We start from the raw sequence: 25,828 nt of genomic DNA on the forward strand, positions 1-25,828 counted from the left end.
TGTTTCTTGGCACCAGCACCCAGGGGGTGACCACAGAGAGAAAAGAACCCCCAAAGATGCAGATTTCCTTGCAGGAAGAAGCAAGTACCAGGAGGAAGGAAAAACCGTAGAGTTTCTCATCTGCCCTTTAACTCCAGGAGAGAGTGGACCAGCTGTCCACAAAGCCATCGTTAGCACAGGCGACACAGCTCACAAAGGAGCGAGGCAGCAGGTGAAGGTCTTCATCATCTCCTGGGGGAGGCAGAATGTCTGCAGGAGGAGCCCAGCGATGTCTGCCTTACTCCCCAGATCCCATGAACGTGACCCAGCACTCCCGACTGTATTGTGCTACGTAGCACAGCTGACATTGAGGGAAAAAGATGGGCCTGACATGACCACATAGGCCAGTGGTTCTCCACCTTCTGGCCCTTTAAATACAGTTCCTCATGTTGTGACCCAACCATGAAATTATTTTCGTTGCTACTTCATCACTGTCATGTTGCTACTGTTATGAATCGTCATGTAAATATCTGATCTGCAGGATGGTCTTAGGTGACCCCTGTGAAAGGGTCATTCAACCGCCAAAGGGGTCGCGACCCACAGGTTGAGAACCGCTGACATAGGCCCTTAGAAGCTGAGACTTTCTACCCGATGGCAGAAGAGAAACTGAGAGCGAGCTTATGTGTGCGAGAGACTCAATGTGCTATTGCTGCTTTGCAGGTGCAGGTGGCCCCTAGGCCAGTGGTCGGCAAACTGCGGCTCCCGAGCCACATGCGGCTCTTTGGCTCCTTGAGTGTGGCTCTTCCACAAAATACCACGTGCGGGCGTGCACGTACAGTGCGATTGAAACTTCGTGGCCCATGCGCAGAAGTTGGTATTTTGTGGAAGAGCCACACTCAAGGGGCCAAAGAGCCACATGTGGCTCTCGAGCCGCAGTTTGCCGACCACTGCTGTAGGCGCATCCAACACCGACCACTCCTCCATGGACTGGAGCCCCGGGGACCTTTGCTTCCAGCTTTCCGAGCTGCACGGGCTGACGAGTTTTCTTTCTGCAAATTACTTGTCATTAAAATGACAATGTGTGCACTCATTAGCCAAATTCAAGATCATCTTTCTGGAAGTGTATCAAATGCAGATAAAGCATAAAGAAGCATTGTTGGTAGCTTAAAAAAATGTGAACTTAATGAATAACTTTGCTGTTAAACTCAGCAGCCAGGGGCAATGACAAGTTCCCAGCGCCTTAAATGCACAGCTTTGGCAGACTTCTTAATGGCCTGTGTTCAAGATATGCACAGCTTCCCCCGCTTGAAAATAAAAATCTCCCAACCACACAAGGTAGCATTCTTATCCTCTAAATACTCTTCAGAAAAGATCTTATTAGCTGATTTTTCATAATTTGCTCAGAAAGTTGGCCGCTGCAATTTTAGTCTCTCGCTGGCTTGGCCTTTACACATAAACTGTGCAATATGTATTGCTTTACCCTGTACACTGGTTTAAAGACTTGAACGTGCTTTGCCACAACCTGCTGATTAGCTGAGTGCCTTTTTCGAAGTCATTAGCCTGCAGCTGGGTCTGCAAACCCCGGCCCTCTTCCTGTTCCGTGTGGCCTGCAAGCTACAAATGGTTTTTTCTATTTTTCAGGGTTGGCAAAAATCAAAAGAGTACTATTTTGCAACATGTGAAATGTACACGGGATTCAAGTCTCAGCGTCCATAAATGGGGCATTTTGTGGAGCGCAGTCGCCGCCACTGGCTTACCTATTGTTTATGGCTGAGCTGAGTGGTTGTGACAGGGCGGACGGACCACAAAGCCCAACATGTTTACTGGCGGCCCTTCATGAAGCAGCCTTCTGACCCTGGCCTAGATTTATGTGGTACGAGAATGGTGCCAACAGCTTGAAACGGGGCCCCCCGAGATCATGAAGTTGTCCATAGCCCCTGGGAGACTCACCACCTAGCTCTCAGCACCGCGCTGGTTACACCTCCATGTCCACGCTTTTTCCTAATGACCGGGGCTGGGGGCCCACCTCCCTTCTCTGCCCCACCCCGTCACAAAGAAACAGAATTTCCGGAGGATGAGGCCCAGAAATCAGGATTTTAAAAAGATTCCCAGGTGATTCCAATGTGCAGCCAAGGTTGAGAACCACTGCTTTGGAGTCAGAATAGGAGCATGTTCATCTGCAATCAAATCTACATAAAATGAGCAAGTGGTTCCTGACCTTTTAACCACGGAGCGCCCCTCCCCCCCTTTACATGCTGGGAGTGTGCTGATCATTTCACAAAACAGCTTTACTACAATCAATCACACGTCACAAACTCACCCACTGAAAGTGCACAGTGAGCGGTTTGCCCTATATTCACAGAGCTCCGCATCCATCACCACTAGTTAATTCCAGAACATTTTCAGCACCCCCAAAGAAACGCCACGCCCATTAGCAGTCGCTCCTCATTCTCCCCTCCTCCCAGGTCCTGGCAACTACTAATCAATCTCCTTTCTGTTTCTACGAAGTGTGCTTTTTCTGGATATTTCTTAATAGTAGATCATTCAATGTATGGCCCTTTATGTCTGGCTTCTCTCACTTAAGATAATGTATTGTTTAAAATCTCTCCATGTTTAACTTTACAAATCCCCAGGTTTAGAAGTATCTGATGAAAATAAATCATTTAAAAGTAATGACTGGACCTGGCCAGTTTGGCTCAGTGGATAGAGCATCGGCCTGTGGACTGAATTGTCTTGGGTTTGATTCCGGTCAAGGGCACATACCTCTCCCTGGCCCTGGCACGTGTGGGAGGCCACCAATCGATGTGTTTCTCTCTCTCTCTCTCTGTGTTTCTTCCCCTCCCTTTCACTCTTTCTAAAAATCACTAGAAAAATATCATTGGGTGAGGATTTAAAAAATAAAATAAAACCCCTGCTAAAAGTACTGACTGTACAATTTCCTTTGAGTTTTTTGAAATGGTAAAAATAGCTCACGAAGTTTTTCTTATAGTCCATAGGGACGCCTTTGAGTCTGAGCAATGCCATCAGGGCATCGCTTCACCACCACATGCTCATTCTATCATTCCCTCAACTAATATTCATAGAGTGCCATGTACCATGTACCATGTATCGTTCAAGATGGGGAATAAGACACGGCTGAGCTTCAGATCTCGCTCTTCACAAACTTTGCTATTCGTTAGATCCCGCTTGATCTGTCAACCCCTAAACGTCGTATTGCCAACACATTGTGTGTATTTTCCAGAGTTCTAGGCTTTTCTGTAAAAATGATGTAAGTTCTTAAGATGTTCAAAATAACTTAAGTTGCCTTCAGTTTTTCAGATATCTGAAGAAAGTTCCCGATTCCTCATCCTCTTCTTATCTGTCCCTTATTTTCTTCTCTTCCATCTTAGGACTCCTTTATTTGATTAATAGTTTCAGTCCTATTACACACACCCAGATACTGTGATAATCTATGGAGTCCCAGACAGGCAAAGGAAACAGAATTCCAACCCTATCCATTAATGATTTTTCTCTTAGTACCTAGATGCCTGCCATTGTTGTATTGCTCACTCACTAGCAAAGACTCAGAATTTCCATTCCAGAGGCAAGCTAGGCAAAGTCTCTATAATCCAGTGAGAGTTTAAACTAGTGGCTTTAACATCACTGGGTGTTAGCATCTGAACAGTATCTCTTTCCTCCAATCAGGTGAGTCTCTCCCATGGACAGATCATTTAACTGTTGGACATTTGTACTTACTAACATTGCTTGATCCTAAAGGATAGAGTCCAAATCAAACACATCTGGGCATATTTAACCTGGAAAATTACCCCCAGAAGGGCCTGTTAGCTTTGTCTTTGAAGTGCTGTCAGAGAACGGAGTAACTGCACGTGTTCTGGGCTGTGTCGAGGGGCCAAACATGGGTAAAAGCAATAGGGAGACACAGAGATTTTATCTGAGGACAAAGGTTGTACCTGCAAACAACGGCCCACATCGGAATGGGCCTCGGGAGAATGCCCTGTGTGCTGGCACTCCTGGGCCATTAAAAAGGCAGAGCTGGTGATATTATAGGAATTCAAACAGGACGAGGTATAAAGAAATGAACCAAAGACTTTTGACTCCCGGTGATGTAGAGTTTGTGGCAAGGGTGGTCATAAGGAAGACAGTTATGGAGATTTTTTTTTTTATGTAAAGCAGCTATGATGATTCAACCCCAAAGAATGGTATGTTTTTGAAAGTGATAAAGACGATGTCTCAATGTCAGTGGTAATATAATTTTTAAAGCACTTATGGGGCCATTTAGCAGATCAAAAAGGGAAACATTAGTTAACATTTATAGGTAAATGTTAGAGATGTTTAACCTGTCCAGATATTTATTTATTTTTTTAAATATATTTTATTGATTTTTTACAGAGAGGAAGGGAGAGGGATAGAGAGTTAGAAACATCGATGGAGAGAAACATCGATCAGCTGCCTCTTGCACACTCCCTACTGGGGATGTGCCCGCAACCAAGGTACATGCCCTTGGCCGGAATCGAATCTGGGACCTTTCAGTCCGCAGGCTGACGCTCTATCCACTGAGCCAAACCAGTTAGGGCTAGATATTTAATACTATATGTTTTTTTAATAAAGATATTTGGATGAAAGTAATTTTGAATTTAAAAAAAATATACATTCATATATATGCATTTGAATGGTATATACTTGCCTTTATATGTAGATTCTTAAAATGATCATTACACCAGAGCTCCTTGAGAAAACTTGAAATTAAAAAACACAAGGCAGTATGTGTTTTTTACAAGAAAACCATGAACCACAGGGAGGACTCTACCTTGACATTAATTGTGAAGCACACAATAATTTAAAATCTAGAAGCATTCCATTGCCTCAGGCTGGAACTAATCAGATGTATTCTTAATTTCTTGAAATCACATTTTCTACTCTTGGTTCAAAGTTAAAAATCTCAAAACTAGTATATATATAGTTTGAAATGCTTTTAGAAGGCTTTGTGATCAGAAAAAAACAACCATGAATTACCTCTGCTATATACATTTTTAAGATTGGCAAATCCCTTCTTCTACTGAATATTGCATTCTTATCATGTTACATCTTGAGAGGTTCCAATGAGGTTTAGGACCAGCTAGAGCAGTGGTTCTCAACCTTCCTAATGCCGTGACCCTTTAATACAGTTCCTCATGTTGTGGTGGCCCCCAATTTCATTGTTACAAATTGAACATAATGAAAGCATAGTGATTCATCACAAAAACAATATTATATATGTGTTTTCCGATGGTCTTAGGCGACCCCTGTGAAAGGGTCGTTCGACCCCCAAAGGGGTCGCGACCCACAGGTTGAGAACTGCTGAGCTAGAGTATCTGCAGACCCCTACAGCTTCAATTATGATGTTCCATTACATGGAAGTGACATTTTAGCCCAAATAACCAATATGTTACATTTAAAAAGTCACATTCCAAAAATATAATTAATTAAAAATTCACTTTCATTAATTCAGTAATCAATATATTCAGCAGATAGGTGAATAAGTTAGTTGTATGCTAGACATTCAGGAAAATTCAGACCATCTACTATACAGGTTTCAAGGACTTATTCAAAGAGTTGTTTAAAAGAACTATCAAAAATTGAAGTCTTTAATACTTTTAGCAATAAAAAAAAATTGAAGTCTTTTTTTTTTCTTTACTGAGATTTTATGGATTTGAGTGAATGTTCCCCTCAACATTCACAGCAATAATACCAATTTGTCAGAAGCTATTGTAATCCTAAAAGGTCACTTTATACAATCCTTGCATATAAAGGAATAAAAGAAGGCAAAGATGAGGAAGGATGCCTGGGGACCAAGATGACATTATTAGTTTATACCATGACACTGTAGCTTAAAGTAGAGCTTGTGGTCAATGTCAAAAATTAGAGGTATGTTATTTTGGATTCTAGAAACCCTTTGTTATGTAACTACAAAAATAAATGAACCCCTTACTCTAGTCATAGGACTGTGTAGAAAATGAAGTGTGCATGATGTTACTATAACACAGATCTTAAATGAAGTTCAATGAAGGATGCATGAAATTATATAACTTCACAGAGACATTTTGGAAGAATATGTATTCTTACTTTAGGAGTAAAAATTCCACGATATAATCCTATAAACAAAGGAGGATCATTTTTTTGGCTCATATGGATATAATATTTCTTCCCCAAAAGCTTTATCTCAACATAATCTCCAAATCCCTTTGAGCACTTTTTTAAACAGAGTCAAGCATTTTCAAGTATTATTTGTCATACTATGAAACTAATACATTTACAAATGTATTATATTATTTTAGGAGTATTTCAGTGTATTTTTTCTTGGTTAATATTCTTATTAAAATTCATACATTCCCAAGAACCTTTGCTGTATAAGTGTCACTTGAATTTAGTTTGCTGGGATCACAAGCACACAGAGAAGAATAAGAACACTTCAGGACACACTTTTCTCTAGAAGGAAATACTTCCAGGCTGTTTATAAATCTCTATTCCTGAGAAAGAAAGGCTTCACTCTGGATTGACTCAGCATTCCTGGGGCATTTGTATTACAATACAATTCAATAGCAAGGCCATTATAGCTGTGAATTAATGATAGCTATGTCAAAATTTGAACACACTATCACTATATTGTGTTACTAATAAAATGAGGTTGGTGAAGGCCTGGGGTGGGGGAGGGGGAGAGCAGGGGGAGGTCAAGGGCTGGCTAGAAGGGGTCAATGGGGGGGGGAGGGGGACATATGTAACACTTTTAACAATAAAGATTTAATTAAAAAATAAAATGAGGTAAGGGTAAAAAACAAAAGTAGAATTTAAATTGCATAACTGATAAAGAAACACTTAACTTTTCTAAAAGTTTTAAACTGATTTTTAGAGAGAGGAAAGGAGAGAGATAGAGAAGCATCAAGTTGAGAAACACTGATCAGTTACCTCCACTCATGCCCCAAATGGGGATCCAACCCACAACCAGGAATGTGCCCTGAAAGGGAATTGAACCTGTAACCTTTTGGTGTACTGGATGATGCTTCAACCAACTGAGCCACCTGGTCAGGGCTATACAATATTCTTAAAGTGACAAAATTATAGAGAAAAAAATAGATTACTGGTTGCCAGTAGTTAAGGATGGGGGACAGGGGTGGGTGAAGGTTGCATAGGACCTTCTTGTACCTTGTTTTGCAACTTCCTCTGGATCTATAACTATTTCAAAGTAGAAAAACTTTTGAAAAACCATATTTTTATACCAACAGAGTCCAGGAAGACAAGAGCATCCAAATGGCCATACTCACAGTTGTAGAGTTGGCCAATGTTATGTTAATCGCTCATAGTCTGTGCTGGGCCTGCACAGACCAGTCTTAGAAATAATCCTGCTAAGTCAGTTTAGAGAGAATCCCTCACCCTTGATATTGGATCGCGTTGGCCTACCTTCAGTAACAATCCTCTTAAGTCGGTTTAGCAAGAATACCCCTACCTTGATGTCTCCTTTTAGTAATTTCCCATCAATTTATAAATTCCTGACTGTCTGTGCTGTATTCAGAGTTGAGTGAGATTTCTCTCCCCTGTTTCTATTGGAATAGTCCTAAATAAAGTCTTCCTTACTGTTTTAATCAAGTGTCAGAATTTTTTTCTCTTTAACACACGAAAACTAATGATAAGTGATCATGTCCTACCAATGAGATTTGGTTTTATTTGAGATTTAGTGTATTAGGCAGTGGTTCTCAACCTGTGGGTTGTGACCCCTTTGGGGGTCGAACGACCCTTTCACAGGGGTAGCCTAAAACCATCGGAAAACACATATATAATTACATATTGTTTTTGTGATTAATCACTATGCTTTCATTATGTTCAATTTGTAACAATGAAAATACACCCTGCATATCAGATATTTACATGACGATTCATAACAGTAGCAAAATTACAGTTATGAAGTAGCAATGAAAATAATTTTATGGTTGGGGGTCACCACAACATGAGGAACTGTATTAAAGGGTCGCGGCATTAAGAAGGTTGAGAACCACTGGTATTAGGAGACTTTATCCTACAAAGATATATTTTATTCTTATTTTTTATTTTTTTAATATTTTATTGATTTTTTACAGAGAGGAAGGGAGAGAGATAGAGAGTTAGAAACATCAATGAGAGAGAAACATCGATCAGCTGCCTCCTGCACATCGCCTACTGGGAATGTGCCCGCAACCAAGGTACATGCCCCTGACCGGAATCGAACCTGGGACCCTTCAGTCCCCAGGCCAACGCTCTATCCACTGAGCCAAACCAGTTTCAGCCAAAGCTCTATCCACTGAGCCAAACCAGTTTCAGCCAAAGATATATTTTTTAATAATAATTACAGTTTTCTCATACAGACGCCTTTAGATCATTATATCTATGTAATATGTTACTCCCCTGTGTGCACATGTGTAAATATGAATGCCTATGTGTGTGGGGGGTGTTGAATTCATTCAGAAGCTAACAAGTAAACACATTCATAAAACCCAGCTTCTCTGAAATCTTAAGTTGTTTCCAGAAAAAGAGAAGGTAACCTAACATTTCTTAATGCCTGATATATAACCAATACTCTGTTAAGTGCTTTATATTCCAATGTTTATATATAGTTCTTCATTTAATCATGACATAAGTTTAATCACCACCCTATGAGTTGGTGATAGCATTTCCATTTTATAGGTAAGAAAACTTGGAAAGCTTAAGGAATCAACCCAAGGTCACAGAGCAAGGAAGAGACTCAGCAGCATCCTCACCCAAGGGAGTCTCTGATATTATGCTTTCAAATCTATTGCCTGGAGTGATCCTCTTAATTAAACTGTAGCTTTATGGCTGTCAAAATAATGTCAAACACCATTACACTAGACCTGGAATTTTCTTTTTTTCTCTTACAGATGCCTTTGTTCAAATGAAATCTTAATCAGAAGCCAAATATTTTGGAAGAGCCAAAAAGCAGAATAAAACACCACGCTCTTCTTGTCGAAATGGCGGGGCACTGGAGGGTGGCTCTTGCTCCCTCATCCCTTGCTTTTCCCGTGTCTGGAAAAAACCACTCTTCTGCTGCCCCCATGCAGTTCTCCTTGGAACTCTTAGAGCTCTGAGGAGCAAAGCTTGAAAGACTTCACTGGACTATTAGGAGAAAATTGTCCACGAATCCCTGCGATGTTGCACATCTTACAAGGAGAGGCACTGGCAGCATTTGTTCCAGACCATCTTTTCAAGGACTTCTGTAGTGAACAGTCTTGGCAGATAAAAGCAGCGTCTCCCCTAAGAGCAATGGGCAAGCATGCTTACTGTCCATTATAAGAGAATGAGGTTCCCTCAGTGCAGGATCCATACCTGTGAGGCAAGCCCACACCTGCACAACGTCCACCAGTGCTGCGCGGTGGGACTTGGAAGGCAAAGAGAACCAATGTGCATATGAAGCTCATGCCGTGTGCTATGCTGGGATTAGATCCTTTGTCTTTGACCTAGGCCAGTGGTCGGCAAACTCATTAGTCAACAGAGCCAAATACCAACAGTACAACGATTGAAATTTCTTTTGAGAACCAAATTTTTTAAATTTAAATTATATAGGTAGGTACATTGTTATTCACTTAATTAGGGTGCTCCTAAGGCTTAGGAAGAGCCACACTCAAGGGGCCAAAGAGCCGCATGTGGCTCTCGAGCCGCAGTTTGCCGACCATGGACCTAGGAGTGTCATATATTTGCCAACATCCAAGAAACCGTGGCAGGCTACACTGCTGGCTGACAAGTAGGGTAAAGCCTCACACTCGTCACACGTCTTGCTAACCATCAATCTGTAACTTATTTAACACACACTTACGTAGAACTTATTCTGCATCTTGTGCTAGTTCAAGTGGTAGACTAACTCAATGAATCTCCCTAACAACCCTATAATACGGGTACTGTGACTATTATTTCCATTTTACAGGGGAGGAAATGTAATCACACATGATTAAGTAGCTGGATAAGTCCCATAAAAATAAGTACTTGTGTGCCTGGCCAGCGTGGCTCAGTGGTTGAGCATCAATCTATGAACCAGGAGGTTATAGTTTGATTCCCAGTCAGGGTTGCGGGCTCTATTCCCAGTGTGAGGCATGCAGGAGGCAGCCGATCAATGGTTCTCTCTCATCACTGATGTTTCTATCTCTCTCTCCCTCTCCCTCGCCTTTCTTCTCTGAAATCAATAAAAATATATTTTAAAACAATTTATAAAACCCTTGTGCATATTTATAAACATTAAATAATTTTATTAAAGAAAAAAAAAACATGTACTGAAACCTTAGACCAGTGGTCGGCAAACTGCAGCTCTCGAGCCACATGCGGCTCTTCAACAAAATACCACGTGCGGGCGCACACGTACAGTGCGATTGAAACTTCGTGGCCCATGCGCAGAAGTCGGTATTTTGTGGAAGAGCCACACTCAAGGGACCAAAGAGCCGCATGTGGCTCGCGAGCCGCAGTTTGCCGACCACTGCCTTAGACCCATGCAACTGTTCTCCTGTAGTTGGTCATGATCATAAAGCCCCAGGCTTTAAGAAGGCTGATACAGAACCACCCCAGTGTGCAGAAATATTAAAATTGCTCTTACAAATGATGCTCCCTAACATTTGCTTTCTGGGAGGAAAAGTAGGTACTATTTCCTTAAAGACTTGTCCAGGGTCTTGAGAATTTTAAGTGGAGCCTCTTCCTGGGAAAATGGTCACAATTCCCAAAAATGGAGTACTAATAACATAAGCATCTTCCCAGAATGAGACCCTCAGGAGCAGGCTTTCAGCACTTTGGAGGTTATGTTTGCTTTATATTTGCTAGCTAAAGAGCAGAACAGAAAATGATCAACAGACCTAGAAAACGAGGCTCTCTCATGAATGTCTGCTGTGAACCAGCTCCACGTCTACTCATGACATTTTTAGAATAAGCTATATTACTCCAGGAGTCCCTTTTGGATTATTTGCAACATACCTGGGGACAGTCAACAAGATAGAGCACTCTGGTGAATGATGATAGATAGCCTGCAAGTGAATATCCAGAACAACCCAGCCCTGGCTGGTGTGGCTCAGCTGGTTGGAGGGTCGTCCCGTACACCACAAGGCGGCACATACCCAGGTTGCAGATTCGATTCCTGGTTTGGGTGCATGCAGGAGGCAACCAATCGATGTTTCTCTCTAACATCACATCAATGTCTGTCTATCTGCCTGTCTGTGTCTCTGTCTCTCTCCCTCCCATCCTCTCCCTAAGATCAATTTTTTAAGAAGGAAGAATGATCTGAAACAGAGGATGTGAACAGACATTGCACAAGAAATACAAATGGCCTTTAAATATGTGCAAACATGCTCAACACCACTTAGAAGAGAAACGTACAGCTACACACGGATACCTCCTTTCATGTATTAAGCAAAGATGTACAAGTTGGGCAATGAACTCTTGGGGGGTGGGGGGTGGGCCCTCTGGGAAAGCACTCACTAGGTAGGCAATTTTACTTATTCATCCCAAGTAGAAACTGCATGCACCCTTTAAACCAGCAACCCCACTTCTGGGATTTATAACGCAAACACACCTGCCCCACACAAACTGATGGATTCATGAGACTTCACTACGCATATTGTTTTAACGACAAAAAAATTATACACAACCCATGTGACCAGTAGCAGAAGAGTCAAATAAATTATGGTACATTGTCCCAGTGGAATGTTATGCAGCTGTTTAAAAAAGGAGGGGGAAGCTCTGTGTACTGTTACGGAAAGATCTCCAGGATGTATTGTAACGTGGGGAAAATCAGAGTGCAAATAGTGTATATGGAAGGCTACTCTCTATGTAAGATAAGCCAACTGTATTTGTACCTGCCTACGATAACCAGAAAAATAGCTGGGAGTCTGCCATCAATACCTATGAAGGGATATCACTATAGGAGATGTATAGTATATTTCATAACTTTGGGCAGCTTAGGCATGATAATGTCTATAAACCAGTTAGGGATTCCAGAAATCCTCTAAAAAATGTTTTCTTTCAGGATACTAGTACTCAAATTAGCATAAAGATCAGACATGAAATGCAGTGCTCGGAGCTGACTCAAGCATTTGAAGCCCTCTAGGCTCACAGATTACTATTCCAATTACTTTCTTACTGTTTGTTAAAATGATCCAAAGCTAATCAGCAATTTACCTGGTTAAAATTCAGTTGGTTTAGTAGTGCTTTGAAGGAGACACTCCCTTCTTAGGTTTTCTGCATTCAGACAGGGGATTTGAAAAGTCGCTAACAACAAAGGGATTTAATTAGAAAACAAGAGCAAATGGTCAGTGTTTGAAGAGGAACCACAAATACATATTCTGCGGGCTGTTGCCTGATTGCATTTGTTAATACGGAATGCTAAGACATGGGCACCAAAAACTGTTCAAGGTCTTGTAGTAGCAAATTATACTTGTAAATTTGATGTAAGTTGATCGCTGGAAGAACTCACACTCTTTGAAGATTTGAATTCACGAATGTATGAAAGAATTAAATGGCTCTTTTCCCTGGTGATATAAAGTATTAAGTGGCCGGGGAAAAAAAGTGTTTGAAATCAACTGAGGAAAGAATTCATTTTGAAAATTATTCAATAAAAAGGTTAAATAGGAAAAGTATGTTGGGCCAGTTTCTACTGGATAAATAAAGCAGAAATATGCAATGGGCAAACTTGAGGATGAGGGGCTGGGACATGTCCTATCAACCTCTCTGTCATATTTTGGGTTTTAATCATGGCGGTCTTGGGCACAACAATCTATTCCATCCCCACAAGACAAAGAAAGGAAGATTGATTCTGACCAGCAGAAAACTGGCTGGCCTCCTGGAGCCCGCAGGGGGACGGTGGCTCCTGATCAAGGAGAAATGAATGTCTTTGAAGACTGCATCTTAGATTGTTTTGTTAATCCATCAAACCCTCTCTATTATGCAGAAGACTCATGTCAAAAGGGAAATGCAAGTCAATGAGACTTAGTTTGGCTTCTTGGAGAGCAGAACTAAATATACAAAACTAGGAAAGTGATGCTGAAATAAATAAGAATGTGAAATTGCTCATCCTTGGGGATGATGGTACTAATACTGACACAATTTCCAAGCAGAAAAGCAAAACTAGGTCAAAGCACGTTGGCCTCACATAAGAAGCATTTTTGCTCCCAGAATGTTAGCATGTAGGTTGTGTCTGCAGGCATTAATGTCTTCTGTTATCAATGTTCAGGGCTGTCACAAACAATTCATGTCTTATCACTCTCTTTGTTAGTTAAACCAAAACAATGTCATTTACATGGGAACCATTCCATTCTGACAGCCGAAATGGTAGAAAGGGGAAATGTTAAAAATATTCAGAAAGTGTCTCCTCCGGGCTGAGAAGCATTAAGCAATAAATATTCATTATTTAATAGTCGACTATCATGTCTTTCTCTATTCAGAAAGCCATACCCATCTCAACCAATTATGACTGTTCCCTTCTTTCCCGAAGAGCCGTATAAAAAGGGAAGCAGCACAAATCTCTCTGTAGAAATCCACTTTAAATGAAACACTAACCAATGAAAAAACCTCAACTGATTCACTCACGGAAGAGCCAGTTCTTCTCTTCTGCTTTCCCTGTATGTTGACTAAAATGACTCATTTTCTTCTCCCTTCTGTTTGTTCTATTTTACTTTCCTGCACTATTTCCAAAATGCACAGCTGATTAATTCATAGAAAAAAGGACTCATCTCACTCTTTGAACTTCCTTCTGTATAAACATAATCCTCCTAGGTTTTATTCTCTGCCATTTTCATACTTATCTAAAATCAGAGCAAAGAATATATAGACAAAAGCAGCACAAATCCCAAATAGAAGACTATTTGACTACTTGGATTTTTCAGATGGTATTTTCTCCTAAAGGTGATCAGTCTTTCCTGATTTCTGCCTCATTATAAACCATCAAACCATTCAAATTGTCTTGTAATTTATTAGCACATTAAATTAGCATTCGACCCCAAAACATCCAAACTATATCTTACTAGAAGGGATGCGGTGCAGTCAGAAGAAAAGAAGATGCGGAATCTAGAAGATTCAGGTTCTAGATAGAAACTTACTCATACCTTTGCTCCCTGATGGAAGGCAAGGCCTTTCTCTGTGCTAAAATTTCAACCCACAAACACTAAACTTTTAACTAGTACTCTTTTTTTAAAAGTTTTAAACTAGTACTCTTTGACTTCTATAGAAGATACTATCTGGTACAAATAAAGATTTCTAATACTTGGTGAGACCTCCCATTGACATATTGCCTTAACTGGCCATTCATCTAGTTATTGGTAACCTAGCAGGGCATTCAGCGAACTCGATTTGTCCACAAACAGCCCCTTCCCTCTTGTTTGGAGAAGACCATTTCCAAATACATACAACTGAAGCCACGCGCCACAACTTGACATATGACAGATAACATGGCCAAATTTGTGGACCCTTTGAAACTGTATTAGTCCTGTTGTCTCCATACACCATTAAGTGTTCCAGAAATTTTTATTTCATCATTTTAATCATAACTCTCAGATGGTCTGTCACACCCAGAAGCAGTGAAAATGTTTTGTCCACGTGTCTTGAATTTCACTGTGGAAAATGTGGCCGCCATATGCATGGAGTAGAGTGGAAGACTTGAGTCTTCTAGAAACAATCTCTCAGTTGCTGAGTGACCTTGGGCATGCCCTTCACCTGGCAAAATAAACTAACTGCACAAAGGCCTAAAACATCAGGTTGGTCTCCATACGAGTGAATAGCCAGTTCTAGCTTTGCTTTAACACAGTGGTTCTCAACCTTCTGGCCCTTTAAATACAGTTCCTCATGTTGTGACCCAACCATAAAATTATTTTCGTTGCTACTTCATAACTGTAATGTTGTTACTGTTATGAATCGTCATGTAAATATCTGATATGCAGGATGGTCTTAGGCGACTCCTGTGAAAGGATCGTTCGACCGCCAAAGGGGTTGCGACCCACAGGTTGAGAACCGCTGCTTTAAGACTTTGAATTATTGGAGGGTAGGTCCCATTTCTTGACCATTTCTGCAGCCCCAACATGAGGAGTAGAAGCCAAGCTGCCCACCATGTGCTGGGTTGTGTCCTCACCCAGAGCACACTCGCACAGACTAGATGGTTAAACAATCACAACAGATTTTAATTTTTTTCTAATTTTAATTTATTTCGTCCTTGCTCGTCCCCCAACCTTTAGCATGACCTTTCTTCCTCATATCCCCTCTCATCTTAAGAAGCATTTTCCATTCTCATTTCTGCTAAAATGCACCCAGCATGTGCCTGTAAACTATTTGATGATTCTTACTGTATGCCAGGCACTGTGCTTGGATCTGGGGATTCAAAGGTAATTAAGATGTAAGTCTTGCTCTGGAGTAATTCAGTCCCAAGGTAGGCAAATGATGAACTGGAAATACACCATTAAAATTACTTGTGTGGATAAGAGGAAGCTGCAGCTATTTTCTTGCCATGTATTCTGATCCAAATAGGCAGTGTTCAGTTTACAAAGCGTACACTTACAAATGCCCAAACCCAAACCCACAGAGCCCATCACGCCTCACATGACGGGCCCCCTGTGGTTCCCTGGCTGTCACTCACAAAGACCCAGTGAATCCAGAAGTTCAGGAAGGAGGCCGAGAAACAAAAAACAGATGAACAGGTCTAACCCCGCTCGCAGACACACCAGCAAGTGCTGCCTGCCAAAGGCACAACCTGGCCCACAAAGAATGTCCCTGAAAGGGTACTTAGGATTTTTGCAGCTTTAGGCTCTACTGCTTCTTTCCCTAATTAAAGATGCATCCTGAGGGTTAAAGGGCTAAGAGACATGAGCTTTAGCTCATCCATACTGCTTCTCTCCCAACATCTGGTTGTCTAGAGGGAATAGGGGTGTGGCTTGGAGGTGAGGGAGGAAAGGGTGAGAAGGCGGGCAATTGTGAAAACCCAATTCACTGGGTATTCGGTTAGGACTGGGGGAGACACCCCATTGGACCCAGAGAATATTAGGAGAATGGAAGAAGAAAGGTGAAAACTAGTGCAAACTTTTCCTAATTCAGATACTGCCAAGACTGGCCCGTTACCAAAAGTATGGCAACTCTCTCTCTCCTTCTATGTTCCACCCTGTATAACATGGAGGCATGGATTCAAAACTCAGAACTTAATCTGACATTTAATCAGACTGGTTATTTTTTTTAATAATGTTTTGAAATCGTCTCAAATCATGACATCACTTCTCATTGGAAAATGTTCTGGCTTTCAAACAACAAATTCCTAGCAGTGGTTCTCAACCTTCTGGCCCTTGAAATACAGTTCCTCATGTTGTGACCCAACCAGAAAATTATTTTCGTTGCTACTTCATAACTGTAATGTTTTGCTAGTTATGAATCGTCATGTAAATATCTGATATGCAGGATGGTCTTAGGTGACCCCTGTGAAAGGATCGTTCGACCGCCAAAGGGGTTGCGACCCACAGGTTGAGAACCGCTGTTAGAACACAAAGCATTTTTAGGTTGGAGACTGCCTATGAGTTATTTTTCTCTATGAAGAAAATTTAATTAAATTACTATTTAATAATTATGATACATTTATTTTAACTAGGAATCAATATATTACAAATGAACATGTGGCTAAAAATTAAGTAAATTTCGCCATTACAAATAATTTCTCAAGTCTCCTAAGTTCAGTAAAGTTTTAGCTACGATCAATTTATCAAGCAAATTCTTATTCATACAAATATAGTTATTAATGAGCAGGCATTTTACTCATGAATAACTAACACTGGTCTATTGGTACAATAAACTATATACCAGACCATCAAAGGTTCTTTGAGAGGAGGAGCCATACCAAAATCATGTTTGTAGCCCAAAGTGGCCTGGCTAAATGATAATAATCATTTAAAATAGTTTTATTGAATGAACTAATGAATATGTTAAGTACTCAGTAGATGTCCTTCGATGATAAAAGAAATAAAGGAGAGCCTTTGCATTGTACTCATTATAAACAATTGACTGTATATAAAACTTTCCAATCTACTTGTACAAATAATCAACAACCCGACCCCCCTTTTTTTGCCTTTTCTACCCAGTACTTTTCTTTTATAGCACAAAGCAGCTAAGTTCTTAGGGTTTTTGTTGTAGCTTTTAGGAAAGTCCCTTCTAGTTATTTTTTTTTCTTCGGTATTTCAATTTTCTGAGCTCAACACCTCCTGACCTCCTTTAGGACATGAACCATCCTGATCTGGGCCAACGAAATCCTTTCCTCTGGAGGGAAAAAAAAATCTTGTGGATTTGGAAGGGTCCCTAATATTTAGCCCTTTTGTTTAAAGAAACTTCTAGGGCATGCTAGTTCATAAAACTAGGCAAAAAACAACAACCTTTTAGTTTCATGAGAAATAAAAGTTGATAATGAGCCAGAAAGAATTATGTTAATAAACTGTCCCATATCTAAGTGGAGATTAGATTCCAGTATGACCTGGCTTTGTAGCCCTTTCTTTAATCACAGAGTATTTGATATTCTCTCCTTTGAATGAACTCATTTTCATCATGGCTTTGGTCACAAGATTAAAGAATCGCTAACTAATTGTTCCAAATAAGCAGAGCAATTCTCTCTGACTCCCATCCGGGCTCCCAGCAGTGGCATCCACCGCCTGGCCTCCGTCATAGACACTTCAAGCCTGACCCCTGCAGGTGGATCCCTGAACTGCACACCGCCCCATCGGAGCGTGGTCTTTTCCTTTTAAAATCCCACCGATTTCTGAAAATACAAACATTCACGCTAAGTACAACAGGGACACTGATACAGTCTGTTGGACTTCCCTTTCCTTTTACAAGCTGCTTTTTTAAAGTAACAACCACTTGATTAGAAAGCATTTCAAGCTACATCTGCAAAATACTCTGGTTGTAGTGAAGCATTCATTCTGTTTGTCTACTCAGAAAAATCCAAATGCTTTGCATCAACTGGGATCCTGAAATAACACTGGTTTTAAGATGTCCTGATCAGCCCCACCTTTTTCTAATAAAAAAAAATTACTCTTTGTCCAATGACCAAATACCCGCTCCCCCCCACCCTTTCACCAATGCACAGTCCAGGTTGCCATAGCTACCTTGGATGTCTATTTACCACACAAGGGATCAAAGCCAGGAGACATCTACATACATGCTTAGCCTTAAAACTTGCTGGAATGTCTGCAGATAACATGCAACTGCCAATTAAAGGATTTGCTTGCAGCCTATGTGGTCCATAGCCAAGCAAACTACTAAAGCAGGTCCTAACGAATGGCAAGAAAAGGCCAACTCCAAAATAATATTTCAAATCAACCAATAAGGATCTCTAATCTGACATCCATCTCACGGTTATCACATTCCCTGCGATGGCGAGAGAGCAGGGAAGAGGTGAAAATTCTAACATAGGTTCAAGATCCTGGAGCCGCACACCACGTGCAAAAACTTAAAACATCTGCTGCAAGGGAACATTTCTCGGATACATACTTTACATTCTGGTCAGTTACAGTATCTTTCTACTTGATGTCATCAAAGCTGCCTGCCCTCGATGTTGCCACAAATGAGAACAGAAATGCCTTTTCAACTTTTACAGGCTTGACCTTCACATGAAGCAAACCATAGAACATACTTGGGGTGCTCCGTGTTGGTTCCAGAATAAGGAAAGAACATGTAGGAGAGTTCTGTTAACCCCTAGGCCAGTGGTCGGCAAACTCATTAGTCAACAAAGCCAAATATCAACAGTACAACGACTGAAATTTCTTTTGAGAGCCACATTTTTTAAACTTAAACTATATAGGTAGGTACATTGTTATTAACTTCATTAGGGTCCTCCTAAGGCTTAGGAAGAGCCACACTCAAGGGGCCAAAGAGCCGCATGTGGCTCGCGAGCCGCAGTTTGCCGACCGGTGAGTCCACGGCTGCATATGTAGCTTGTTTTTCCCGGTGGGTAGTATGCACCCTCAGACGCGCATCTAACTTGCTGTGTCTTTATCCCTCACCTCACCATTTGTTCAATGAGGATCAAATTGCCACCTCGTTCTCTCCTGGGAATGTGGCAGAGAATAAATAGATAGCGTTTGTAAAGGACTTTCTAATCCTCAAAGGAAAGATTAATACAAAGATGTTCATTATTAAACCAGATGTCCTTGGGCATTTTCATTCCAATCTAAAGAATGCAAAACAGGCTAATCAAATTGAGTCGCAGCTTCCTTATAATGGCACCATCCCGGCCCTGCAAGAATTTAGCAGCTGCTTACAGGCCGGCTAACTACCTTCTTTACCCTTCAGGCTGCAAGGCGACTGCAGTCATCTGAGTCCATCAGACACAGAGCGCACACCTTCTCCTCTTGGTGCGGTGTCTACAGTCAGCAGGATATTAAAATCACAAAATGTGTCTGGTAGGCAATTTTGTCTGGAGAACCTGATTTTTTTCCCAGCTCGAGAAAGAATTATTTGTTCTTCTCATGCGCAGGGACAATGGGTGGCGTGCCCTTGGGGAGGGTATTTGCAGTGGCGGGAATGCCGCAGGCAAACCTGTTGTTTTTGGCTGGGCTTCTAGAACAGGTGGCCATGCCTTTCCTTTTGCCTGGGAACAGAGCACATTCCTTCTCAAGGAAGTTTCAGGAAAGTTTCCTATTTATGATCAGAGTGCAAAAAAAAAAAAAAAAAAAAAAAAAGGTTGGCACACACTTTAAAATTACTTCCTGAAAAAGGCACATCAAATCAGGTTTACCCTTCTCTTGCGGCCTAACTCAGCACGACCTCGGGAACCCTCAACGAACACTCTACCTCGATGCCCTGTTTTTCTGCCAACCTGGCAGAAGAGGAAAGCCCTTTGAACCTCATGGCCATTCAAGCAGTTTTCTAATTCTGCTGGCAACTCCCGACCCCCGGCTGTGGCTAGCTAGTGGCAGGGGTCTCCTGGCCGCCACCCCATTGTCCGGCATTCGTGCAGCTCTGGGGCCGGCTCACTCCTCAGCGCAGAGATTGGATTTCATGGCCCAGCGGATGACACGTGGACCTGTTGGAGAGTGAACCCTGCCAGGCCAGGGGGGCTGCAGGGCAGAGATGAGAAATTGGCTGGGAGGTACGCTTCACCCTTCCTGGATGCAACAGTCAGCTTTCCCCCAAGAGAAACTCCGATCCAGTTAGGGTTGGTCCCCGCCAATGACTCCGCCAACTCCCTCCCCTCTGCATTCCTGCTCTAGCTGTTCGGGAACAATGTGTTAAGATTCCTGAACCGCTGGATTCTTTGGATGAGTAATGACTCTCCCCCTCTCTTCCCCTGCATCCCACTCCATCCCACCCTCTTCCCAAGGACTAGAGACCAAACATTTATTCGACACACAGAGTTGTAGGACAAAAAGCAGGCCATTCATGACATAGCTGAGGAGTTACTACATGTGGACGCTGGGCTGAACTCCAATTCACGTGAATGCCACCGTGAGCCAGGCCTGGGAAACACCATGCCAAGCTCCGGACAGCAGGCCTCCGGCCTCGGGCACGGGAAGCGCCCCTGCTCCGGAGGAACTGTGTGGGCACAGGGGCTCTGAAAACTGAGCTCAGACACCATCGAGGGCAGGACAGGTGGCTCCCCACGGGATCAAATGACTTCTTTGTTCCAGCCAAGGACCTTGGTCACCACTGTTTTACGTTCCTCCTTTGCCTTTGAAATCCTTCCCATGTAGCCTTCCCCTTCCTTTCCCCCATCCCAGCTGATGGCTGGGCATAAAAAGAAGGGGGTCGGACCAGGAGTTTGCAGAACTTAAACTGAGCCTGGGCCCTGGTCGCCAGCAAGGCCAGGGCAATTCCTTGCAAACACACAACACTTGTTTGGCTAAAGGTGCTTTTCTGCGCTCATTGAGATTTACCAAGCAAGCGAGGGGGCTCTGCGTCACCCCCTGGGCTGCAGGGAAGGGACAGAAAGTTGTGAACCCCTCACCCCAGGCCCCTAACTGGACAGTTTGCTTCCCATGCAAATCACTTCCCCCAAAGCTCTCAGGGTGGCGGTACTCAACGTGGCTCAGCAGAAAAAGTGCAGATGCTAACTTTTCCTCCAGATTTCTCCCCAGCTGGCCAGGCGGCCACTCCTCCTGCCATTCTCAGCCTCGCCAGCCTCCGGCACGGTGTCCCAGTCCCGCCTTTGCCTTCGGGAGTACCGATCTGGATATTTAAATATTGACATAAGATTCTCCCGTAACTGTGACCGAGTTGTAAATGACACCCTTCTCCCAGCTGCCTGCACCCACTTTTTTCTTTTCCTCAATGGCAACGCTGGAAGCCCCCGCCTAGGGCAGGCTGATAAGGAATTTTCTCATCAGGCCCCGGAGCTGCTGGTCGAATTCTTCTCAAAGACTCACTGGAGTCACCCCCGGGCCCTTTCTCAGTTCACTCCTTTCAGGGGTGTCTTCTCCTGTCCGGACCCAGAAGGGTTTCAAAACTGCTGGAGCAGAGAAACCAACTTGCGTTTTTCTGGAAGGACTGTCTGCTCCTTTAGAGCCGGTCCCGCCTTCCTGGCCATCAAACCAGTAAGTGCTGAGAACGGGGAGCCCAAATGAGATCAGGGGCCCCGTGTAATTCTTTTTCAGGATATTCAGCTGTCTTTCTTCTCCCCCAGAGCACGGGACTGAGGCTAAAAGCTCGGGAGAGATCCTGGCACAATACACCCCAGGGACTGCAAACTGCAGTTGATTTACATATTCTCCCAACCGCTTCTAAGCCCTTTACAATGACTGCCTGACATCACCAGGGAAGGGAAAAGTAGGAAGGGTGAGCGAGGGGGGGATGGGGGGTGGGGAGGGGGCGCACCTCGGAAAACCTGCCTCGTCGGTTCCCTTAGGGAAACGCAGCCGGGTCTCGGCGCCCAGCGGACCTCCCCGGCCAGGCAGCTGCTGCTCCAGGAGTAACATCCCCGGGACCCCAAGCTGTGCCCTCCCTCCCCAGCCGCCCGGGCAGCCCCGGGAGCCTACCTGCCTCATGTTTAGAGTCCCATGACCCATCCGGCAGGGAGCGAGCTGCCTCGGAGCCCACGCTGCGGTCTTCCGAGGGGCCACGCCAGAGCCAGCCGCGGCCGCCAGACAAAAGCAACTCGGGGCGCCCCGCAGGCAGCCCGGAGCACGTTGTCGGCCGCTTCTTCTTTGATCGGTGGCTCCACGCACTCGGCCCCGGGCAATGTCAAGTTCCCCAGCTTCCCCCCCGCAGCCTATGGCAAGTCGGGAGCGGGGAAGCAGGACCGCCTGGCTCTGATTTCAAATCAGGGCTCAGGGCTGTCGGAGGCGGGCGGCGGGGGCCCCCCCGGAGGAGCCGGGCCAATCAGGAGGGAGGGGTGGACCCTGGGAGCCACAGAGGCCGCCTCCGCCAGGATTAGGGAACCAGCGGGATTTCAAGGACTGGAAGCAGCTGGAAGCATGGCCCGGAGCCCCCCACGCAGAAGATGAGTTCCATTCTGATCTCACAGCTGCGCAAAGCTTCACTCGCTTAGGACCTGAAGGCCTTGCCTTTAAGACAGCGGTTCTCAACCTGGGGGTCGCGACCCCTTTGGGGGTCGAACGACCCTTTCACAGGGGTCGCCTAAGACCATCGAAAAACACATATAGAATTACATATGGTTTTTGTGATTCATCACTATGCTTTCATGATGTTCAATTTGTAAATGAAAAGACATCCTGCCTATCAGCTATTTACATGACGATTTATAACAGTAGCAACATTACAGTGATGAAGTAGCAACGAAAATAATTTTATGGTTGGGCGACCCCACAACATGAGGAACTGCATGAAAGGGTCGCGGCATTAGGAAGGTTGAGAACCGCTGCTTTAAGAGCTCCCTAAAAACACACAGCATTTGGAACAGGCAGGACGCTTTCAGACAGGAAAGTGCAACCCTCAGGACCCAATCCTATTGCACCTGAAGTCCTGCTTTTGCAGACAGCGGGGAGGAAACCAAATGGTTAGGTTGCACACCTGAGCTGCAATCAGCAATCAAGGGAGGAGGGTGTCGCCTGAACTGTATATCCATCCAGGACAGTGGTTCTCAACCTCGGCTGCACGTTAGAATCACCTGGGAATCTTTCTAAAATCCTGATTTCTGGGCCTCACCCTCCGGAAATTCTGTTTCTTTGTGATGGGGTGGGGCCACAACATGAGTAACAAAGAAACAGACTTTCCGGAGGATGAGGCCCAGAAATCAGGATTGTAAAAAGATTCCCAGGTGATTCTAATGTGCAGCCGAGGTTGAGAACCACTGGTCTAGGAAACATCTTAAAGCAACGTGCACACGAACCTGTTGAAACGCATCAAATGAACAGGAATCTTTTTCTACTGAGGACCCGAGGCATAATTTTAGGTAATAAAATTGTTATGAGTAACATCAACACTGATGTTTGGTTAAGACAAACTATCACCTCACCGGCAGGGCTGATCTGGAGAACTTAACACTGTCTCAGCGAGAATAGGAGGAAAGCTAACTCACTGGCTGCTTAGGAACGTAAGCCCAGACTTCAAAAGAACTTCCCAAGTTTGCTTTCTGAGCTCCATCTAAACAATAACTTTATTCAACTCTTAGCCGATATGATTTCAATGCAAATCTAACGTCCGAATTTCAAAAAAGTGCAAGCAGAGCCCTGATGCCTTGTGGCGTGTTTTCCCCCAAAGAAGTGGCCAACATTTTGTGAGAATAGCTCAAGAAATATTGTAAAATGTTTGGTATCAGAGAGAAAAAACCACCTTAGCGAATCAGGAATTGGCAGCTTCAGGAGTGTCCGCTGCATGGGGTCAATAGGTGGGAGCTCTGACCAGGTCTATGACAAACGGGCGGCCGCATAGCTGGGCCTGGAGGGCCATCACCTCCTCCCCGCCCCCACCTGTTGCAAGCTGACTCCAGCCCTCTTCTGGTACAGTGGGGCCTTGACTTACGAGTTTAATTTGTTCTGAGACCGAGCTCGTTAAGGAGCTCATTAACTCAAATTACTCTATCAACTCAATGCAAAAAATCGGCTGAGAGACAGCTGGTATCTCAAAAAACTCGTTAGTCAGGACACTCGTAAGTCAAGGCCCCACTGTACTTCGGACCTCTTCACTCTGACCTAGGCCAGGGTTTCTCCGCCTCAGCACTATTGACATTTAGGGGTCAGATCACTGTCTGTGGTTGGGGTTGTGCTGTGCTGGAGTTGAATCCCCAGGCACATCTATTTATTACCTTATCAATAGAAGCTTCTCGACACTGCATTTGCCTTCTGCTGTCATCACCTCAAAGGTAACTATGAGCTGGGATTGCCACCTGCAATTACTGTGCCCTTTCCAAGTTTCCTCCGTTTTTCTTGTCCTGTGGCCCACTCCCCACCATACTACAAGGTCAAATGTCACCACTCTTGTGGTTTCCTCAAATGCCGCAGGACAAATTCATCTCTTCCCTCCTCTATGCCATAAAGCACTTTGCAGATACCCGGTGGTGTGCTGGTAAATGTTGAACAACCAGTTCTCAAGGGAAAAAAAGACAAAATCTGTTGTAGCTTTTGCCAATATCCGTGGTGTAAACCGCCTCCTTTCCCCCAGTGAGGACACTGAACACAGAGTTGGAAAGAGCTGTGCTGAGTCAGGAGATGGAAGCACCAGCTTGAGCAAACCTAGTACACCTCTACTGTTTCACTTCCATACTGCCCTGTATTTTATATACAGTGGGGCCTTGACTTACGAGTGTCCCGACTAACGAGTTTTTCGAGATACGAGCCGTCTCTCGGCCGATGTTTTGCTTTGAGTTGCGAGCTAAAATTTGGGTTACGAGCCAGCTTCAGATACCCCACCGCTAGTTGGCGCAGCGAACGTCACAGTGAACGCCACATCAGCCCAGCATCACGTGTCTCACTCGCTCACTTTTTGATTTGACATACGAGTAATTTGAGTTATGAGCTCCGTCACGGAACGAATTAAACTCGTGAGTCAAGGCCCCACTGTACTGGACTCTGTCTCTCCTAGCAATCTATAAAACTCTCAAGGGCGACAATGGTGTCCTATTCACCTTAGTACCCCAGCCACTTTCACTGGCCCTCCTGTGCGGTAGGTGCTCAACAACCACGTGTGAAAAGAAAAGGAAATGTGAAGTGCAGCTTCCCTGAGACATGGAGACCGACCAGACTGCTGCCGCTGCTACGTTTCAAACGGGAAAAGAATCTGTTGGAAAATTAGACTAAGGTTAACTTCTTACCATCATCTAGTACAGCGGTTCTCAACCTGTGGGTCGCCACCCCTTTGGGGGTCGAACGACCCTTTCACAGGGGTCGCTTAAGACCATCGGAAAACACACATATAATTACATATTGTTTTTGTGATGAATCACTATGCTCTCATTATGTTCGATTTGTAACAATGACATTGGGGGTCACCACAACATGAGGAGCTGTATTAAAGGGTCGCGGCATTAGGAAGGTTGAGATCACTGGTCTAGTACGTCTATTCTGTACATGAGAACAACAAGCATAATGCCGTCTTGCATCCTAACACTCCCATATGAGCCACATCCAGGTGAGAGCAAAAGAGATCAGCCTTCTAGAACAGAACCTCAGTTTCACGGACATACTTGTGAGACAGTATATTTGCTATGTTTTTATATGAAGGCATCACACACTTTAGTGTCTACATATTATACAGCTTATCAGCTATAGATTACAAGCTCTCTAGGAGGAATATATATGATCATCTCTGGTGGGCATACGCAAGGGCATTTCCTCTGGAAAGAGGTAGTGACTGATGATGGTTATCTCTACCATCTTCTCATAATACATAAGGAAAAAATGCTAATGGTAATGTCCCCAGAAAACACCACACAGGAGTACCTACT

At 43.6% G+C, this 25,828-nt stretch overlaps 1 protein-coding gene across 2 annotated transcripts in view; it reads right to left on the reverse strand.

The window, feature by feature from the left end:
• The window catches only part of MID1 (midline 1), a 158,948-nt gene extending 136,728 nt beyond the window's left edge, over positions 1-22,220 (reverse strand). For both annotated transcript variants that reach the window (XM_006104183.3, XM_006104181.3), the window contains exon 1: positions 21,963-22,220. The gene's annotated coding sequence lies outside the window, so the exon portion shown is untranslated. The remainder of the gene's footprint in view (positions 1-21,962) is intronic.
• Positions 22,221-25,828: the final 3,608 nt, after the last annotated feature.

Source organism: Myotis lucifugus, unplaced genomic scaffold (genome assembly GCF_000147115.1).
Source record: "Myotis lucifugus unplaced genomic scaffold, Myoluc2.0 scaffold_551, whole genome shotgun sequence".
NCBI classification, from domain to species: Eukaryota; Metazoa; Chordata; class Mammalia; order Chiroptera; family Vespertilionidae; genus Myotis; species Myotis lucifugus.